The sequence below is a fragment of the Delphinapterus leucas genome, chromosome 1 (assembly GCF_059928025.1).
Source record: "Delphinapterus leucas isolate spDelLeu-1000000601 "Yukka" chromosome 1, BTC_Dleu_Yukka2, whole genome shotgun sequence".
NCBI lineage: Eukaryota > Metazoa > Chordata > Mammalia > Artiodactyla > Monodontidae > Delphinapterus > Delphinapterus leucas.
This window is the reverse complement of record NC_143129.1, coordinates 42,703,249-42,710,250: the sequence shown is the minus strand read 5'-3', so window position 1 is coordinate 42,710,250 and position 7,002 is coordinate 42,703,249.

The following is a 7,002-nucleotide window of genomic DNA, read 5'->3' as shown; positions in this document are numbered from 1 at the left end:
GCAAAATGCTAGCAAACAGAAGCCAGCAATATATTAAAACTCACAGTTACATTCACACATACACATACACACAAATGGTACAAAAGGGGGTCTTCAACTGTATTGGTAATGTTCTATTTCCTAGGGTGAGTGGAGGCTCACAAGTTCCTTACATTACTCTTTATAGCCTTTTTTATGCCTGAAATATTTCAAAATATATTTTTAAGCAGCTAAAAGGCCTTTGAGATATAACTGAGGATGTCCAAGAATTGGCCTATTTTAAACTGAAATGTTAATGTAATAGTTTCTGGAGACATTTAAAGACTCATAAAATGTAGTTTATCCATGTGTTATTCTCAACTCTTAATCTTCTTTTCTCCCCAGAAATACACTGAATTTCCTCTATCAATGTAATATATCTTCAATGGGATGTATGTTCTAATTTTTCCTCTCAACTTTCACAGTCTCCTTAGCTTACAAACATACTCAAGCCTCCGCTATCCTTAATAAATTAAAAAATGAATTCCTATCACAGTTACCTGCTGTGAATTCCTTGCCTCCTCTCTTACCAGAGTTCTTGGAAGAGCAGCCTGTACTTCCTTTCTTTAACCCATCACTTCCCCGCACTCTGCAAACCACTGCAATCCGGTTCCTGTCCACTTTGGCAGAAGAGCTCACACTCTGGTCTCAACAATTGCTTAAAAGTCAAATTCAAAATAACCTTCCAGTTTAATAGACCTCTGCTGTCCTTGACGCTGCTGATCTCTTCCTTCTCCCTGAAGCTCTTTCGTCCCTTGATTCTGTGATGCTCTACTTTCCTGGTTCTCACACCTCTCTGTTCTGCTGCTGTATTCTTCACAACCTCTGAGTTGTCACCTTTGTTATAAATCAGGAGACCAAATGCATGTGGGAGTATTTCTGAACTCTCTATCTGTTCCGTTCATCAGTTTGTCTATCCTTGGTCCAAAACCACACTATCTTAATTACTGTATCTTTATAATTCATCTTGATATAGACTAACATAAGGTCTCCAGCTTTATTTCTCTTTAAGATTGGCTTGGCTATTATTGCCTCTTCAAATTTTCACACACATTTTAGAATATTGCTTTTTTTGAAGTCTTTTGCCCCCTAAATCTACCCCAAAATTTTTCAGAAATTTTTGAAATTCTAAAGTCTGAGAATATCTAACCTAGTTATTCTTACTCATTTTTTTTTTTTTTTTTTTTTTTTGGCGGTACGCGGGCCTCTCACTGTTGTGGCCTCTCCCGTTGCAGAGCACAGGCTCCGGACGCACAGGCTCAGCGGCCATGGCTCATGGGCCCAGCCGCTCCATGGCATGTGGGATCTTCCCGGACCGGGGCTCAAACCCGTGTCCCCTGCATCGGCAGGTGGACTCTCAACCACTGCGCCACCAGGGAAGCCCTTCTTACTCATTTTAAGGATTAACTTAGGGGGCAGTTTCATCAGAAACCTTCCTGTCTTCCCCATCACAGATTGCTTAGTTTCTCATTTTACTATTATCCCACTTACTATATTATTAAGTGATATAAATATTTAATATATTATTAATATGAGACATAGAAAAGTAAACCTATCTGTCTTCCACACAACTGGCAAGTTTTTAATTTGGAATTCAAATCCAGATTCCAAAGCATGATTTTTTTTCCCACTAATTACTCTTCCTCGTCTAGTGACATAATAGTTAATCATGGGATTTAAATTTAATTTGTTAGAGATTTGATGTTTACTTTTTAAAACCAAATGAATTATTAACTTTATAGAAAAAAATATTTACTACCTGTAAATAAGTGTTCAAGATAAACTTTAATTTTTTTAAACACCTTATCTATATTTTCTTATTTTAAATAAAAATATTTTTTAAGGGCTTCCCTGGTGTTGCAGTGGTTAAGAATCCACCTGCCAATGCAGGGGACACAGGTTCGTGCCCTGGTCCAGGACGATCCCACATGCCGCGGAGCCACAAAGCCCATGCGCCATAATTACTGAGCCTGCACTCTAGAGCCCACGAGCCACAACTACTGAGCCCGTGAGCCACAACTACTGAAGCCCGTGCACCTAGAGCCCATGCTCCACAACAAAGAGAAGCCACCGCAATGAGAACCCCGCGCACCACAACAAAGAGTAGCTCCCGCTTGCCACAACTGGAGAAAGCCCACGTGCAGCAACGAAGACCCAACACAGCCAAAAAAATTAATTAATTAAAAAAATATATATAGTTGAAATTATTTATTGCCCCAGAACGCATTGGCATAAAACAAGTATTTTATTATATTCATGAATTCTGTGGGTCAGGGCTCAGCCCAAAGGTCTTGTCTCTGCTCCACCAGGCCTGGGGCCTTAGTTGGGAAGACTGGAGTGTCTGGACACTCCTTCATTTATAGATCTGGTGCCTGACTGGCAGGGGCTCCACAGAGGCTGTCAACCAGAGAGCCTAGATCGAGCCTCTCTTTGCAGCTTGTGGTAGCTGGCTTCCAAGAGAGGGAGAATGTCAGGAGAGCAAGCAACCCAGAGAAACAGGAGGAAGCTGCAGGGCCCTTTCTGATCCAGTCTCAGAAGTCACACAGCAGCCATTCCATCATACTCTATTGGTGGAAGGAGTCACAAGCTAGCTCAGCTTTAATGGGAAGGGACATAGAGTCTGCTCTCAATGGTAGGAGTGTCAACAAATTTGGGGCCATATCTTAAAACCACCAAAGTTCATAAAAATGTCTAGACTTTAATCATGTTTTTGATAACTGCATGCTTGTTTCTGTCTTTACTGTTAGTATTGGGTCTGAAAGTGATACCTTTGCAGTATCCATAGTTAGATCCATTCTGCAGGAGAGATGTGACAGCTCCACAAGACTTCCCATCGCCCTTCACATCAGGAGGATTTGGGGATGATATTAGAAACAAATTCTAAATCTTCCATTCCTCTCTTCTGGAATTTTCCCATTGGCATAGACTGTGTAAAGGACTGGCCTCGTGTGGTACCCAAGAGATAGATAGAACAAGGAGTGTTTCCCTGACTTAAGAAATTTTCTTTGAGATTATGATAATATGTCATATATGGGGAGATATCTAAATGGAGATCAATGAACATTTTAGTATTTCACTTGAATAGTAATAGGGCACATTTCTTGAGCACTTACCATTCGTCAGCACTGTGCTGCACACTTATTTGATCGTTTAGCATTCTATGCCCTTGCCACTCATAGTGTGGGTCTCAAATCAGCAGCATCAACATCACCTGGGAGCTTATTAAAAATGCAGAAGCTCGGGCCCCAGCCCGGACCTCTTGAATGTGAACGTACATTTTAACACGTCCGCCAGGTGATTCGTGTACACGTTGAAGTTTTAGACCTACTGTTCGATGAAGTAGGCACTGCTACTACCTGCCTGGAGAAACTTGCTGAAGAGTGCATAATTTGTGAGTTAGCAGAGGCAGAATCCAAATCCAAGTTTGACTGGCTCCAAAACCTGCGCTCTTAACAAATGCTCCAAAATGCCCCTCAGTAAATTTCATCATCGTATTAGCAAGGATTTTGCTATCTGTTTAAAGGGAGGTTGTGAAAGTCTTCAGTGATTCTGAGAAAGAGGCTCTGCTCTTAGGACAGGTTTCTCTACCAAAGCAGTATTAGTCCATCACTCCGCAAATTATTTGGCCCTCTGTTTCCCCTGCTAGACTGAGGGTTCCTTAAGAGGTGGGACTATTGCTCTGTTTTTACATCTCTAGAAACTAGCACAGAAGCTGGCATGTAACGTACGATTTGTTCCTTACATGCTCATTAATGAATCAACAAATGGACCTGTCTATTCAAGTGAGTTGTATAGATTATGGACACTTAACTGGAAGCTGAAGTTATTTTGCAGTAAAAGAAGATGCAAGGGTTTTCTCTGGGGTTTGCTACAAGCCCAGGGTTTCAGCTGCAGAAAACCAAAGCACAAAGCTGCTGCTCTTGGCTTGTCGGTGAAGCTTATCTCTCCATCCAGGCAGCCCCCCACCCCAGCCAAGCAATGGACTTCCTGAGAAAGCTCTCCTTTCTTTCCCAGCTTCAGAGCCCAGCTTCTCTGTGGCTATAATTAACCTCCACATGATTTATGAAGGACGGGACCTGTGAAACACAGAGAAGCTTGATCATAACCCCCAGATTTCTGTGGTCCCTCAGTTTCTAAAGTTCTCTTTTATGTATTCCATCTCAACTCTTCTTATTGAGAAATCTAGAGAGAGAAGAGTATGGAGACACAGCAATGTCTGGTGGTTAGAGCAACCAGATGTCTGCTTTTTGATGGACAGTTTCCATTATGCTTGCTCGCCTGGTGTAGTTATTAACAACATCCTCTTTCACTGTCAGAAACACTCATGTTTGGATGCTAAATTATATGGTCCCCCTAGTCATTGGGACCTAGTGATGGTCCTCAAGTTACTTCAGGAGCCCAAACAGGGCCAGCCCGTCATGCAGGGAGCTGCTTTCTGGACTGGTAAGCCATAGGTCATTGGTTGTTTCTCAAAGTGTGGTCTTCAGGTCAACTGCTTCAGCCAGATTTGGAGCTGGGTATCCACGTGGGTGCCCAGGGCCCACCTTGGTCCTCATCACTCAGAACCAGGAGGCCTTTTTCCTCAGGGTCTTAGTCACTCTAAGACACTTAAGACACTCTCTACTGTAACCTTAGTTCACCTTGAAGACCCCTGATAACCTTCTATGCCCCCAAGCGCACATCCTTCCAACCCTGTGCACCTAGAATTGTTAGTTTTCAGGTTCCAGACCTCCTGCTTCCCACCAGCCTTCAGCGGTGGCCTGACTACCAGCTTCCCCACACACCAGAGCCCTATTATTAGGCAGTAGCATCAGAAACTAGAACTGCAATCCCAGCGGCCCTTTGATCTCCAGAGAGAATCACCGGAAGGGACAGCCCAGCCTGAGGTTATATAGTCCAGCTCTCTTTCCTCTGGGCTCCGGAGGCCTGAAGGCCAGCAGGAAGGAGCTGCACTATTCTTAGCCAAGGTGTGGGAGCCTGGCAGGAGCTTCAGGCACTGCCCCAAGGGTCAGAGACAGGAATTGGCCACCCACTCCGGCTGCTTCCCCTCTCTCCCGTGGCTGCCCCTCACACAAGGAAATGACCCCCACGCTCCCCCTACCCGACAGCAGCTTACGGCTCAGACATAGACCACCCCCTCAGTCCCCTCAGCAGCAGGCATGGCTCAGCCTCCCTCTTAGAGGGAAGATTCTGGGTACAGTTAGAGCCAGGAGGTGCCTTGGTTCCTTCACTGACCCCTATCACTCTACAGATGCCAGGACTGAGCCCCACAGAGGGACAGGGACTCGTTCAGGTCCACCTGGATCTAACCAGCGTTGGGTGGAGTCATAGGCTGTAGGAGCTATGAGATTGGGCTAAGGTTTCCAGATACCAGTCAGAAGACGTGGGCTCTCTGTGACATTTTCACCAGCCCTCAGTAAACTGAAGAAAATTAGGGTAAGATCACCAACACTTCAGGACCTTCTCACTCTTTCTCCAGTTCTAATCCTCTGGCTTCACTCTGGGGTCTTCAGACGGTTGCTGGGCTAGCTCTCCTAGGTCAATACATGCTCAGAGGAATCTCCCAGGCCCCAACCCTACTGTCCCCATCGAGTCTTCTCAAAGTTCTTCCATTTGGATATGGCCATCTCTGGAGAAAACACACATCTGGGAAGCAGCTGCCTGGCCACTCTCACAAAATCATCTCTGTCTGAGGCAGTTGAAGCCAGAGTGGGGAATAGGCGTGGAGGTCTAAGGAAAAACATGAAGTCTGTCCAAGATGGGATCTGGGTAGAGTGTCGGGGTACCACCCCAAATGTTTGGAGCCATGCCTCCAGGGTAGCCACTGGGATTCCAACTGTCCTTTGTGCCTTCCTCTGATCCCTGCAAGACCAGATGTGTCCCACAGCTGTGTACCATCTGCTATCCCCGACCCCAAAGGAAGCTATAGTTTGGAGGTTAAAGACGTGAGGAGGAAGAGAGTGACTCTTCCTTGGCTCTGGAGGGTGAGTTGTGGGAATAAGCTCTAGACTTCCCACAAAGCAGGAAAATGACCTGACATCCGTCTGCACAGTGGCTCCCCCAAAAACTCGCCTGGCATGAGAAAAAATTTTAAAGAAAAATCAATATGCTGGGGTTTCCAAACTCTTTTCCTACTAAATGTTTCACAGACTCTAGCTTAGAAACTTTACCTTTCCTATTTATTCTATTATCTGGCCCTCTCCCTTCCTCCTCACCCCAAACACTTGCACCCCGAGTTCCCAACCTGGGTCATGACGAGTCTAACAGCATCTAGTCAAGATGACATCCAACCCTCCCCAAAGGAAGAGAACTGTACACCCATCCAGTGGATGATGTTATCGGCCCCTCCCTGAGCTCAGAAGCTTGGTGCAGCCCAGACATATGGATCTTTTTAGAGACTCATGCAATTTGGCAATCCTGTTTCACACCCTCCAAGCCCTGCTGCTCTGACACTGCTCTGCTGGGACTGCACCAGCAGAGGGAAGGAGTGGATTCATGTAGGCTCTTTTATTCTTGTTCTTCCCTTGTCATTTCTCCTGGCAACTGTCTACTCGATCTGGAAAACACAATTGTTTCTCTCCAGGTCCAGTCTTTGGCTGAAAACAGGAAGGAATTGAGAGAGACAGACAGAGACAGAGAGAGGAAGGACTGAAAGAACACAGCAGCACTATTCTGGTTAGTTTTCCAAGACCGAAGGCTGGGAACCCCTCAACCAACTACACACTTGGTCTTGCTCCTCCCCTTCTCCACTGCCAGCCACTCCTGGAGGAGCCATTTACGCCCCCACGGTCTGTGTGAACAGCGCTGCTGGTCCGTGCAGTGCTCGACCAGAGCACTACATGTTGCCCCTCTGCCCCCATCACATAATCCACCCTGAGGCTCTGTGGGTACATTCAGCCTTGCTCTGTGTGCTCAGAAATGATGGAAAATGCTTCTGCTGAGATGAAAATATGTCCCTGCAACTTTGTGGGCACACTTGCCCCT